The 15,062-nt window shown below is 38.2% G+C and overlaps 1 pseudogene; it reads right to left on the bottom strand.

The window, feature by feature from the left end:
* Positions 1-2,945: 2,945 nt before the first annotated feature.
* On the bottom strand, positions 2,946-3,758 carry LOC143649248 (olfactory receptor 7A10-like; annotated as a pseudogene).
* Between the last annotated feature and the right edge of the window lie 11,304 nt (positions 3,759-15,062).

Genomic DNA, 15,062 nt, shown 5'->3' with positions numbered 1-15,062 from the left:
TTAGCTCAGGTCCTACTCACAGCTGATGCAGTGGGCCCCCAGACCCATTCTGTGATCATTTCTCTTGTTGCAGAATGCATAATTGGAATTGACATACTGTGAAACAGACGGAATCCCCACACTGGCTCTCTGACTCATGTAGTGAGGGATAATATGGTAGGAAAGCCCAAGTGGAAGCCACCAGAATTGTCTCTACCTAGAAAAATAGCGAATCAGAAGCAATACCATATTCCAGAGAATTGCAGAGTTTAGTGCCAATCTCAATAACTTGAAAGATGCAGGGGTGATGATTCCCACTGCAACTTTCTGTTCAACTCCTCTATTTGGACTGTGCAGAAAAAAGAAGGGATTTGGAGAATGAAGGTGGATTATTGTAATTGTTAGCAGGTTGTGATTACAAATCCATTTGCCATTCCAGTTTTGGTATAATGGCTTGAGTAAATCAACACATTGCCTGGAACCTGGTATGGAGTTATTGATCTAGCAAATGCTCTTTTTAAATAGCTGTCAGTTGGGATCACCAAAAACAGCTTCAATTCAGGCCATCAGTATGCCTTCACAGTCCTACTTCAGGGGTATTTCAACTTTCCTAGCTCTATGTCATAATCTTGACCCCAGGGACCTTGATCATTTCTCTCTCCCAAAATGCATCACACTGGTCCGTTACTTTGATGGTATCCTGGTGATTAGACATAGTGAGCAAGACTGCTCTAGACTTATTGGCAGGGCATTGTGCATCAGGTGATGAGAGATAAATCCAAAAAAATGCAGGGACCTTCCACCTCTCTGAAACTTCTAGGTGCCCAGTGGTGGGGGTTTATCAAGATATACTTTATTAGGTGAAAAATAATCTGTTGAATTGGGCTCCTCCTATAAACAAGAAATAGGTACAATGCCTAGTTGGGCTCCTTGGATTTGGGGGAGAACATATTCTTCACTTGGTGTGATACTCCAGCCCATTTACAAAGTGAGCAGAAAAGTTTTGAGTTGGAACCAGAACAAGAGAAGGCACTGCAACATGTCCAGGCTTCTTTGCAACCTGTTCTGACACTTGGGTCATATGATCCAGCAGATCCAATGGTGCTGGAAGTGCCAGTGACAAATAGGGATGCTGTCTGGAGCCTTTGGCAACCCATTTAGGAGAATGCAGACCCTTAGGATTTTGGAACAAAACCTTTAAATCTACAGGAGACAACTACTCTCCTTTTAAGAAACAACTTGTAGCCTGCTACTGGGCCTTAGTAGAGACTGAATACTTAACCATAGGCCACCAAGTTCTCATGAGTCCTGAGATGCTTATCATGAGCTGGGTGTTGTCTGACTCACCAAGCCATAAGGTTGGATGTGCACATTGTCACTCCATTATTAAGCCATAAGATATGAAGCTTAAGAGTGAATGTTACCTAAGGACTTGCACCCTGCTCTTGAGAGATGTAGTGTATTTCTGCTTGTATGCAGGACAGTTGAGTATTGTTAGGTGAAGCATCTGTCTGTGATTGTGTTCTATTTGGAAATTAAGCATGTTTTAAGGTGTTGTGTATAGCTGCCAAGTTGACAAGGGGCAGACTGAGATTGTTAGTTTCTGCTGTCAACTTGGCCAGGTTACGTGCCCAGGTGTTTGGGCAGGCAAGCACTGGCCTGATCATTGCTGCCAGGATGTTTCATAGCTGATTGATAAATAGGAAGGTTGGTTTATAAAACCACCTGTCAGTTGACTGCAACAGTGGCTGGCTTGGTCTGTGATCAGGCAAGGGCGTGTCTCCCACAAATGAGTCAATCCAATCAGCTTGGGATTATTACAGAAGAAAGGAGACTTTTTCACTGCTTCTTCAGTGAACAAGCCTCTCCTATGGAGTTCATCAAGACCCTTCATCAGAGCTGTCAGTTTCATAGTGTGCCATATAGATTTTGAACTCTTCCATTCCCAAGGTTGTATGAAGCAGCTTTATAAATCTCATATTTACAGCTATCTCCTGTTAGATCTATTTCTCTTAGAAACCTGAGTGATACACTCCAGTATCTCCAAAGATGCTGTGATTCACCCAGACATTATCAGGGAAGAGTCCAAGTTCACTGATTGATGAAGTTGAAACTCTGACCCCAGGAATGAAAGTTAGATGAATCTTCTTGAAGATAAATGTTAATTTTATCAATACTTGAGAGTTAATATAAACTTGAGTAGATTGAATGGAAGTAATAACATAATTTATTGTCATACAAAGCATTGTTAAGTAAAAGAAAATCTGTCAGTGAGGGAACTAAGTTGGAATTGTCTTACAGAATAAAAAAGTATTTGCAGTCTAAATTATTATCAAAATGAGGTGAAATTACTGATATAGAAAAGAGAGGTTGACTCAAAGATAATAAAGAAGAAGAGAGCATGATAACAAAAAATGTAACCAGTAGAAAAAACTTATGTTCCAAATCTTTATTATCTCTTAGAATTTGAATCCTACCTCACAGTTATCCCCCACACACACAAATTAATTGTTGTCAAGATGGTTTACTTTAAAAAATGATCATTACCCCTTGAAATAAATGGGTACATTCATGTTAATGCTGTTTCAAAGTTGGAAATTACTTTTTAAAAAGGAAAAGAACAGCAAGTCAGAAGGGATTGGAGACATGAGAGCTAGAGTTTTTTTGTTTGTTTGTTTGCTTTTGTTTTTTTTTTTAGCATGGGTAGGCACCAGGAACTGAACCTGGGTCTCTGGCATGCCAGGCGAGAACTCTGCCTGCTGAGCACTGTGGCCCACCCAAGAATATCATTTTAGATATATTTAAAATAAAGTACTAGAAAATATAGAGTGCATGTGAAGGTAATTTATTTCATGTCTACAAATTAAGGAACAAATATTTAGAGACATTACAAATCAGGATTTCTGGATGCAATCCTGCTCTAATTACTCACAGACCCCTGCCCTGCCACAAGACAGGTTTCCCTGTCATACATTAAAATTGACAAAACCAAAAAGATTTTTCATGGCTCCCTTTATGTCCTTGTTCCTCAGACTGTAGATAAAAGGGTTCAGCATGGGTGTGACAGCAGTGTATATCACTGAAGCTATTGCATTAGCCCTGGGTGTTTGGGTAGCAGCAGAACTGAAGTAGACCCCAGGACATGTACCATAGAACAAAGAAACAACTGACAGGTGAGACCCACATGTGGAAAATACCTTATACTTCCCACTTGCTGAAGAAATTCTCAGTATGGAGGATACAATCTGGGAATAAGAAAAAAGGATGCCAATGAGAGGAATAATGCCCATCAGCCCGGTGGCAATATACATCTCTATGGTGTTAAGGAGTGTGCCAGAACAGGCAAGTTGAATAACCTGGTTGACTTCACAGAAGAAGTGGGGAATCTTCAATTCAGTACAGAAAGACAATCACAATGCCAGTAAACCACGAAGCAGAGAGTCCAGTACACCCATGATCCAGGATGCCAGTACCAGCAAACTGCACAGCCATGGATTCATGATTATCATTTAGTGTAGGGGGTAGCAGGTGGCCACTAAACAGTCTTACACCATTATAGAGAGGAAGAACATGTCCAACTCTGCAAAAAGTATGAAGAAATACATTTGCATGAGGCATCCTTCATAGGTGATTGTCTTGTCCTGGGTATAGAGGTTCACCAGCATCTTCGGGATGGTGGTAGAAGTGAAACAGATGTCATAAAAGGACAAGTTAGCAAGAAAGAAGTACATGGAAGTGTGAAGGTGAGGGGCAGAGATTGTGACCAAGATGATGACAGATTACCAGTGAAGGTGACCAGGTACATTGACAGAAACAGTCCAAAGAGGAAGGGCTGCAGCTCTGTCTTGTCTGAGAGACCAAGGAGAAAAAATTCTGAAACCTGTGTTTGGTTTTCGGGTTCCGTGTAGCTTGTGTGGCTGTCAGGGAATACACAAGAATTATATTTTAAAATCAGCATCATAATCCAATGGTACTATTATTTATTATATTTTTCACATAACATAAACACATATATATATTATATGTTACAAATAAAAATAATAAAGTTTTGTATTTTGTTAGTGGATAATATTCAATATAACTGAACAAATTCAGATGATTTAAAAAGCTGCCATTCTCTTTCTGCCCCACCACAGTTAGCAAACTAGTTCCTAACCATAACCTACTCCTAAAAGTCAACATTCCTTGCCCAATCTCTCTGAGATACAATCACCTATAGTACAGTAATTTAAAGTATGGTCTATGAACCACCACCATCAGCATCATCTTGGAGATTGTTAGAAATACAGAATTCCAGGCCATACTGAATCAGTATCTCTGTTTCCCGAGTGACCAAGTGGTTAATACACAGATTATGGTTTAAGAGGCAAACATCAGTGGATGCCTTCATTTATAGGAAGCCCCCTTATTTCCCTTTTACATTCTATTTAATTACAATTAAGGATGATGCCACTATGACCTTCAATTTGCCTCCTTGTGATTTTCATCAGCTGCACTTAATTATGATCTCTGGACTTGAATAGGTAGCTTTGGGATAATTTACCAGAGTATGCCTTCCTGCACTATTAACTGGTCTCCACTGCATCAGTACTATGATGAGCTTTTGCAGCCACATATATTCTATTGCAGTAAATACGAACAGGAGAGGACATGAGAAAATGTAGTCCAGTGAACATCTTTCTCCATCCTTGTGCCTGGTTTTTGTGATTCTGAGAATTTGGTTTTGTGATTCTGAGATTTCAATTAGTTGAGGGACTTTAGGACTAACATAGGAGTGTTCATCTTCTGCAGATGGCATGGAGAGGCATAAAAAAAACCACTTTATAGAATCAAAGAGTGATTTGAGGAAATTCCAGGGAAAAGGGCAGAGTAGGGAGCTCCAGGACTCAATTTTCCCACCAAAACAACTATTAAACAGGCAAGAACTGTCTCAAGCAACTATTTTTAAACTCCTGAGACTGAAAGTACACTGCACAGCATCCACCCCTGTTTGGTTTCTACTTACATGGTGTATTATTTTCTATCCTTTTAACCTCAATCTACTTGTAGCTTTGACTGTAAGGTGAGCCTCTTTCAGACAGTATGTTTTGGGCCATGCTACTTTACCCTTTCTTACAATCTCTGTCCTTTGACTATGGAATTAGTCCATTACATTTAAAGTTACTAATAATGCAGACATTCCTTCCACCATTTTGCTATTTAGCCTTTGTAAGCTTTTCACTCATTGTCATTCACTTATATTAATGCACACTTTTATATTATTTGCTGGTTTATGTTGTACCATATTGATGATTTTTCATTTCCATCTGGGTGTATATTTTTTAACATTTTTTATTGTGGAATATAACATATATGCAAAATGCAATATATTTCAAAGTATATTGCAGCTATATTGATTCAGGTACAGTTACACAATTTTTGGGTTTTCCTTCTAGCTCTTCCAAGGCACTGGAAACTGACAGAAATATAAATAAATATAAGCAATCATGTTTGATCTGGTAACAACATAATTTTAATAACATGCATATGTACTTTGCCTATATCCCTCTTTATCACATCATTTTTGTACTTGTTACCATATATATATTTGTATATTATATGTCTAAAAACGTAGATTTATAACTACTCTTTATATTTATACACTTGCATTTTGGCACCTATAGGAAGTAAAAAGTCAAGTTACATAACAACAGGACACTAAAATATTACTGGCATTTATAGTTAACCAAATGGTTACTTTTACTGCCGGCCTTTATTTCCTTATTTCTGAACTTGCTTTGAACCATTGCACTTTCATTTAAGTCCGAAAAATCCCTTTTAGCATTTATAGTTGTTCTAGTTTGGTATATAGAATTTTGTATTATACACATGATTGTTCTATAAAACCAGAGATTTCTGATTCAAAAAATTGAAAAAATTACCAAAATTTTTATTTGGAATGTAAATGTTTTGATAATCAATGCTGCTGATGTTAGCACAACATACTGAATGAAACCAATAGCACTGAAATACATATCTGAATCATTAAAGGAAATGTTGGAGTGTACCTATGGAAACACAAGAAAAATTAGATAAAACCAATCTATGGAACCTCAGTCTGCAAACCATGAATGCTAAATTAAACCATGACATTTAGGTACTAATATCATTATAAAATTGTGCTATCATCATTTGGAAGAAAACGTCCACACTCATGCAGGATAGTGGAAAACACAAGAAGACTGTATCTTATGCATTTTTGTTCTCTATATCCACAATGTTCTCATAAAGAATAAAATAGTGTGGCAATGCAGAAAAGAGTATAGAAAAGAGAAGTATGTTGCCATGGAGATAATAGAAATAAAGTCTGCAATAAACATTGGGAGATTTCCAATTCTTAATTAGTGTTTCAATGAATCACCCTCTGTTGCTGAATCACTCTTATATGTATGATGCTGAGTGATTGCTCGCAACTTTTATTTTCTGTGTTCCTGGCCTTTAGAGATGATGGAGCAGATTGTTCACAACATAAACCCAACCTATTGTCCTATATCACTTGTCTGAAAGCCTTACAAACAAACCCAGTTATAATAGAAAAGCACAATGCCAATGTTGATGACAGCACAAAGAACGAATTCCTAGTGACAAAATGTCACAAGACAAATTTATTGAAAAGAAACCATGAGAAAATGGAAAATAAGCTAAACTAGGAAAATACTTTATGACTCAGAGTCTTAAAATTCTCTGGACTTTGGGAAGCCAGGACAAATGATCCTAAGAAATAATCTTAAACTCTAGATATGAAGTTACTTTTTGAGAGCAAAGGAGTATTTCATTAAGAAATACTTCTAGACTTCCGGAGAAGATGGCGGCTTAGTAAGACGCGTGGATCTTAGTTTCTCCTTCAGGACAGCTACTAGGGGAGTAGAAATGATACAGAACAGCTCCCAAAGCCAATACAGAGATAAAAAAGACAGCGTACCCCATCCTGGAATGGCTGGCTGGCTGAGAGAACCCGCTCTGGTGAGATCGCTGAGGGGCGCGGGCTTCACCGGGCAGGGCGGAAAGCGGCTGGAGTCACTCCCTCCCCCCTTCCCGGGATGGCTGGGAGAATTGGACAGGCGGTCCCCTCAAACTGCGGCAGCTGGCACCCACACCACGTGTGGCCCCCCGGACCAATTGAGATAATTGGATCGGAAATCCCCAGGCCACGGAGAACGGTGACGGTGGGGGGAAGCCCCTTCCAAACACGTGACTCCCCGGAACGTGCACTCTCCCGGGTGGGCCGCTGCAGCTGACGCCCTCCCGCCAGGCTTGGAGCTCCAGGCCAACTAGGAAATTCGGACGGGTGCTTTCCCGGGCTGCGGCGGCTAGCGACCCTCCCCGCGTTCGGACCCCGGGCCGGATGGCACTCTTCCAAGCTGCTTCGGCTAGTGAACCTCCCGGACGGTGAGAGTTTTCCAAAGTTAAAGGACCCAGAGCACCTTTTACTGGTGGGACCCGCAGACAAACGTGTGCCACGAGCGCCACCTACTGGGCAGGATAAGAAAAACAGAACCCAGAGATTTCACAGAAAAATTTTCCAAACTTTTGGATCCAACACCCAGGGAAATCTGTCTAAATGCACAGACGCCAGCAGAAGATAATGGATCATGATCAAAAAATTGAAAATATGGCCCAATCAAAGGAACAAACCAATAGTTCAAATGAGATACAGGAGCTGAGACAACTAATGCTGAATATACGAACAGAAATGGAAAACCTCTTCAAAAATGAAATCAATAAATTGAGGGAGGATATGAAGAAGACATGGGCTGAACATAAAGAAGGATTGAAAAACTGAAAAAACAAATCACAGAACTTATGGAAGTGAAGGACAAAGTAGAAAAGATGGAAAAAACAATGGATACCTACAATGATAGATTCAAAGAGACAGAAGATAGAATTAGTGATTTGGAGGATGGAACATCTGAATTCCAAAAACAAACAGAAACTATCGGGAAAAGAACGGAAAAATTTGAACAGGGTATCAGGGAACTCAAGGACAATATGAAGCGCATAAATATACGTGCTGTGGATGACCCAGAAGGAGAAGAGAAGGGAAAAGGAGGAGAAAAACTAATGGAAAAAATTATCACTGAAAATTTCCCAACTCTTATGAAAGACCTAAAATTACAGATCCAAGAAGTGCAGCATACCCCAAAGAGATTAGACCCAAATAGGCATTCTCCAAGACACTTACTAGTTAGAATGTCAGAGGTCAAAGAGAAAGAGAGGACTTGAAAGCAGCAAGAGAAAAACAATTCATCACATACAAGGAAAACCCAATAAGACTTTGTGTAGATTTCTCAGCAGAAACCATGGAAGCTAGAAGACTGTGGGATGATATATTTAAATTACTAAAAGAGAAAAACTGCCAACCAAGACTCCTATATCCAGCAAAATTGTCCTTCAAAAATGAGGGAGAAATTGAAACATTCTCAGACAAAAAGCCACTGAGAGAATTTGTGACCAAGAGACCAGCTCTGCAAGAAAAACTAAAGGGAGCACTAGAGTCAGATATGAAAAGACAGAAGAGAGAGGTATGGAGAAGAGTGTAGAAAGAAGGAAAGTCAGATATGATATATATAATACAAAAGGCAAAATGTTAGAGGAAAATATTATCCAAACAGTAATAACACTAAATGTTAATGGACTGAATTTCCCAATCAAAAGACACAGGCTGGCAGAATGGATTAAAATACAGGATCCTTCTATATGCTGTCTACAGGAAACACATCTTAGACCCAAAGATAAACATAGGTTGAAAGTGAAAGGTTGGGAAAAGATATTTCATGCAAATAACAACCAGAAAAGAGCAGGAGTGGCTATACTAATATCCAACAAGTTAGACTTCAAATGTAAAACAGTTAAAAGAGACAAAGAAAGACACTATATACTAATAAAAGGAGCAATTAAACAAGAAGACATAACAATCATAAATATTTACGCACCGAACCAGAATGCCCCAAAATACGTGAGGAATACACTGCAAACACTGAAAAGGGAAATAGACACAAATACCATAATAGTTGGAGACTTCAATTCCCAACTCTCATCAATGGACAGAACATCTAGACAGATGATCAATAAAGAAATAGAGAATCTGAATATTACTATAAATGAGCTAGACTTAACAGACATTTATAGGATATTACATCCCACAACAGCAGGATACACCTTTTTCTCAAGTGCTCATGGATCATTCTCAAAGATAGACCATATGCTGGGTCACAAAGCAAGTCTTAACAAATTTAAAAAGATTGAAATCATGCACAACACTTTCTCGGATCATAAAGGAATGAAGTTGGAAATCAACAATAGGCAGAGTGCCAGAAAATTCACAAATATGTGGAGGCTCAACAACACACTCTTAAACAACGAGTGGGTCAAAGAAGAAATTGCAAGAGAAATTAGTAAATACCTCGAGGCGAATGAAAATGAAAGCACAACATATCAAAACTTATGGGATGCAGCAAAGGCAGTGCTAAGAGGGAAATTTATTGCCCTAAATGCCTATATCAGAAAAGAAGAAAAGGCAAAAATGCAGGAATTAACTGTTCACTTGGAAGAACTGGAGAAAGAACAGCAAACTAATCCCAAAGCAAGCAAAAGGAAAGAAATAACAAAGATCAGAGCAGAAATAAATGAAATTGAAAACATGAAAACAATAGAGAAAATAAATAAGACCAGAAGTTGGTTCTATGAGAAAATCAATAAGACTGATGGGCCCTTATCAAGTTTGACAAAAAGAAGAAGAGAGAGGATGCAAATAAATATGATCAGAAATGGAAGAGGAGACATAACTACTGACCTCACAGAAATAAAGGCGGTAATAACAGGATACTATGAACAACTTTACACTAATAAATACAACAATTTAGATGAAATGGATGGGTTTCTGGAAAGACATGAACAACCAACTTTGACTCAAGAAGAAATAGATGACCTCAACAAACCAATCACAAGTAAAGAAATTGAATTAGTCATTCAAAAGCTTCCTAAAAAGAAAAGTCCAGGACCAGATGGCTTCACATGTGAATTCTACCAAACATTCCAGAAAGAATTAGTACCAACTCTCCTCAAACTCTTCAGGAAAATCGAAGTGGAGGGAAAACTACCTAATTCATTCTATGAAGCCAACATCACCCTCATACCAAAACCAGGCAAAGATATTACAAAAAAAAGAAAACTACAGACCAATCTCTCTAATGAATATAGATGCAAAAATCCTCAATAAAATTCTAGCAAATCATATCCAACAACACATTAAAAGAATTGTACATCATGACCAAGTAGGAGTCATCCAAGATATGCAAGGATGGTTCAACATAAGAAAATCAATTAATGTAATACACCATATCAACAAATCAAACCAGAAAAACCACATGATCATCTCAATTGATGCAGAGAAGGCATTTGACAAGATTCGACATGCTTTCCTGTTGAAAACACTTCAAAAGATAGGAATACAAGGGAACTTCCTTAAAATGATAGAGGGAATATATGAAAAACCCACAGCTAATATTATCCTCAATGGGGAAAAATTGAAAACGTTCCCCCTAAGATCAGGAGCAAGATAAGGATGTCCACTATCACCACTATTATTCAACATTGTGTTGGAGGTTCTAGCCAGAGCAATTAGACAAGAAAAAGAAATAGAAGGCATCAAAATTGGAAAGGAAGAAGTAAAACTATCACTGTTTGCAGACGATATGATACTATACGTCGAAAACCCGGAAAAATCCACAACAAAACTACTAGAGCTAATAAATGAGTACAGGAAAGTAGCAGGTTACAAGATCAACATTCAAAAATCTGTAGCATTTCTATACACTAGTAATGAACAAGCTGAGGGGGAAATCAAGAAATCAATCCCATTTACAATTGCAACTAAAAGAATAAAATACCTAGGAATAAATTTAACTAAAGAGACAGAAAACCTATATAAAGAAAACTACAAAAAACTGTTAAAAGAAATCACAGAAGACCTAAATAGATGGAAGGGCATACCGTGTTCATGGATTGGAAGACTAAATATAGTTAAGATGTCAATCGTACCTAAATTGATTTACAGATTCAATGCAATACCAATCAAAATCCCAACAACTTATTTTTCAGAAATAGAAAAACCAATAAGCAAATTTATCTGGAAGGGCAGGGTGCCCCGAATTGCTAAAAACTTCTTGAGGAAAAAAAACGAAGCTGGAGGTCTCATGCTGCCTGACTTTAAGGCATATTATGAAGCCACAGTGGTCAAAACAACATGGAATTGGCATAAAGATAGATATAGCGACCAATGGAATTGAATAGAGTGCTCAGATATAGACCCTCTCATCTATGGACATTTGATCTTTGATAAGGCAGTCAAGCCAACTCACCTGGGACAGAACAGTCTCTTCAATAAATGGTGCCTAGAGAACTGGATATCCATATGCAAAAGAATGAAAGAAGACCCATATCTCACACCCTATACAAAAGTTAACTCAAAATGGATCAAAGATCTAAACATTAGGTCTAAGACCATAAAACAGTTAGAGGAAAATGTGGGGAGATATCTTATGAATCTTACAATTGGAGGTGGTTTTATGGACCTTAATCCTAAAGCAAGAGCACTGAAGAAGGAAATAAATAAATGGGAACCTCTCAAAATTAAACACTTTTGTGCATCAAAGAACTTCATCAAGAAAGTAGAAAGAGAGCCTACACAATGGGAGACAATATTTGGAAATGACATATCAGATGAAGGTCTAGTATCCAGAATTTATAAAGAGATTGTTCAACTCAACAACAAAAAGAGAGCCAACCCAATTACAAAATGAGATAAAGACTTGAACAGACACCTCTCAGAAGAGGAAATACAAATGGCCAAAAGGCACATGAAGAGATGCTCAATGTCCCTGGCCGTTAGAGAAATGCAAATCAAAACCACAATGAGATATCATCTCACACCTACCAGAATGACCATTATCAACAAAACAGAAAATGACAAGTGCTGGAAAGGATGCGGAGAAAGAGGCACACTTATCCACTGTTGGTGGGAATGTCAAATGGTGCAACCACTGTGGAAGGCAGTTTGGCGGTTCCTCAAACAGCTGAATATAGAATTGCCATACGACCCAGCAATACCATTGCTGGGAATATACTCAAAGGGCTTAAGGGCAAAGACACAAACGGACATTTGCACACCAATGTTTATAGCAGCGTTATTTACAATTGCAAGAAGATGGAAACAGCCAAAATCTCCATCAACAGATGAGTGGCTAAACAAACTGTGGTATATACATATGATGGAATATTATGCAGCTTTAAGACAGGATAAACTTATGAAGCATGTAATAACATGGATGGACCTAGAGAACATTATGCTGAGTGAGTCTAGCCAAAAACTAAAGGACAAATACTGTATGGTCCCACTGATGTGAACGGACATTCGAGAATAAATTTGCAATATGTCACTGTTAACAGAGTCCAGCCGGAGGTAGAAACAGGGTAAGATATTGGGTAATTGGAGCTGAAGAGATACAGACTGTGCAACAGGACTGGATACAAAAACTCAGAAATGGACAGCACAATACTACCTGACTGTAATATAATTATGTTAAAACACTGAATGAAGCTGCATGTGAGAAAGATGGAGGAGGGCCGAGGACATAAATGAAATCAGAAAGAAAGATAGATGTTAAAGATTGAGATGGTATAATCTAGGAATGCCTAGAGTGTATAATAATAGTGAAATGTACAAGGTACAATTTTAAAAATGTTTTTGCATGAGAAAGAACAAAGGAATGTCATTATTGCAGGGTACTGAAAATAGATGGTAATTAATATTTTAAAATGTTACCTTCTGTGTGAGACTAAACCAAAAAATGTTTCTTTGTTACAAAATTTATATTTTGACTAGTGCATTTCCTAATATAACTTATGTAGATAGTTTGACTGAACGCCATAAGTACTTGGAATCTCAGGTAGGACATGAGATTTTGCTGGTTTGTCCAGAGTGATGCCCTGATAAATCCCAGAGTGATTTGATCAGTGAGTGAAAAATATCTGCAAAGCCCCTTTCAGGGAGTGGTGAGAACAGGGAGAAATTGAACTTCCCCAAGTTGAATTCTTGATATTCTCACAAGCAGTGTGGACAACCAAAGCTATAGGCAGAGCCCCCAGTCTTGGGGTTTGTTCATATGAAACATAACCCCGCAAAGGATAGGTCAAGCCTACTTAAAATTTAGGCCTAAGAGTCACCCCCAAGAGAGCCTCTTTTGTTACTCAGATGTGGCCCCTCTCTCCAGCCAACACAACGAGCAGTCTCACCACTCTACCCCTCTCTATGTGGGACATGATTCCCAAGGGTGTGGACCTTCCTGGCAACGTGGGACAGAGATCTTGGAATGAATGGAGACTCAGCATCAAGGGATTGAGAAAACCTTCTCGACCAAAAGGGGGAAGAGGGAAATGAGACAAAGTGTCAATGGCTGAGAGATTCCAAACAGAGTTGAGAGGTTATCCTGGAGGTTACTCTTATGCATCAAGTAGATATAATCTTGTTATTCAAGATGTTATGGAGAGCCTGGAGGGAACTGCCTAAAAATGTAGAGCTGTGTTCCAGTAGCCATGTTTCTTGAGGATGATTGAATAATGATACAGCTGTCAAAATGTGACTGTGTGATTGTGAAAACCTTGTGTCTGATGCTCCTTTTATCTACCTTGTCAACAAAGAAGTAGAACATATGGAATAAAAATAAATAATAGGGGGAACAAATGCTAAAATAAATTTAGTTTAAATGCTAGTGATCAATGACAGCGAGGGGTAAGGGGTATGGTATGTATAACTTCTTTTTCTCTGTTATTGTTTTCTTTTTCTGTTATCTTTTTATTTCTTTTTCTAAATCGATGCAAATGTTCTGTGAAATGATGAATATGCAACTAAGTGATGATATTGTGAATTACTGATTATGTATGTTGTTTTATTTTGTTTCTTTATTTTTTTAATTAATAAATAATTTTAAAAAAAAAGAAATACTTCTAAGGTAGGACTCAAGATGAGGGAACTTTTGTCAACTTTGTAAATAAACATAAATTATAAGGTGAGGTTTGATAGTTTATGAGGCAAATGGTGGTAGAACAAAGGTGATGGTGCTTCTTGACAGACAATTTGTTAGCACTGGAGAAGACCAAGTTTGCTTTGGGAAACTAATGACAGAGTGAACTGAAGAGGTTGGAAGTCTCCCTTTCCACATTAAAGCAACCCAGCAATGATACATATCCCCCAAATTAGGAAACATAGCAGGCCAAACAAGTGTTGAGGACAATTATTTTTCCCTAATAACTCTATGTAAAATAGCTCCTGATGATTGGAGTATCTTAAAACCAAAAATTCACAATTTTATTTTCTTAACAATTCTGGAGACTAGAAGTCAGAAATTAATTTCACAGGCTAAAGTCAAAATATTTGCAGACCTGGTCCTTCTGGATGTTCAAGCAAAAACCACTTACTTGCCACCTCTAAATTCTGGAGACTGCCTGAATTCTTTTACTTATCATAACTTTACTGCAAAAGAATATTTCTGTCTTGTGGATGGAAGAAACTGAATGGTGAGGAATATTGCCATCCTGTAGAAGCTGATATCTGTCCCTACTGGCAGCCAGAAAGGAAACACATGCCTCAATCCTAAAGTTGCAACAAGAAAATGAATTCTACCACAATCCTGAATGAGCTTGGAAGCCTCCAAGTGATAGCACACCCTGGTCAAAACATTGATTTCTTCTTTGTAAGCCCTTCAGCAGAGAACCCGGTCAATTCTGTCAGTCTTCTGATTTGCAGAACTGTGAGATAAATGGCTATTGTTTTATGCTGTAAAATTTGTAGTATTTTGTCATTCAGCAATACCAAATACATAAACTGTGACCCTGACTACTGAGGTCATGTCTTCAAGGCTGTAAAGCTCTTGACTGATACAGTCGTGATGATAACTCAGGGATCTGGGCTATTAATAACCTGTTTTCTACTTTTTCGTGCTAATAGGTGGAGTATAAAACCATCCCCAGAACACTAAGACAGTGGT

This window comes from Tamandua tetradactyla, chromosome 11 (assembly GCF_023851605.1).
Source record: "Tamandua tetradactyla isolate mTamTet1 chromosome 11, mTamTet1.pri, whole genome shotgun sequence".
Taxonomy (NCBI): Eukaryota; Metazoa; Chordata; class Mammalia; order Pilosa; family Myrmecophagidae; genus Tamandua; species Tamandua tetradactyla.
Note: the sequence above shows the minus strand (reverse complement) of the source record. Positions and strands in the feature narration are given on the sequence as shown.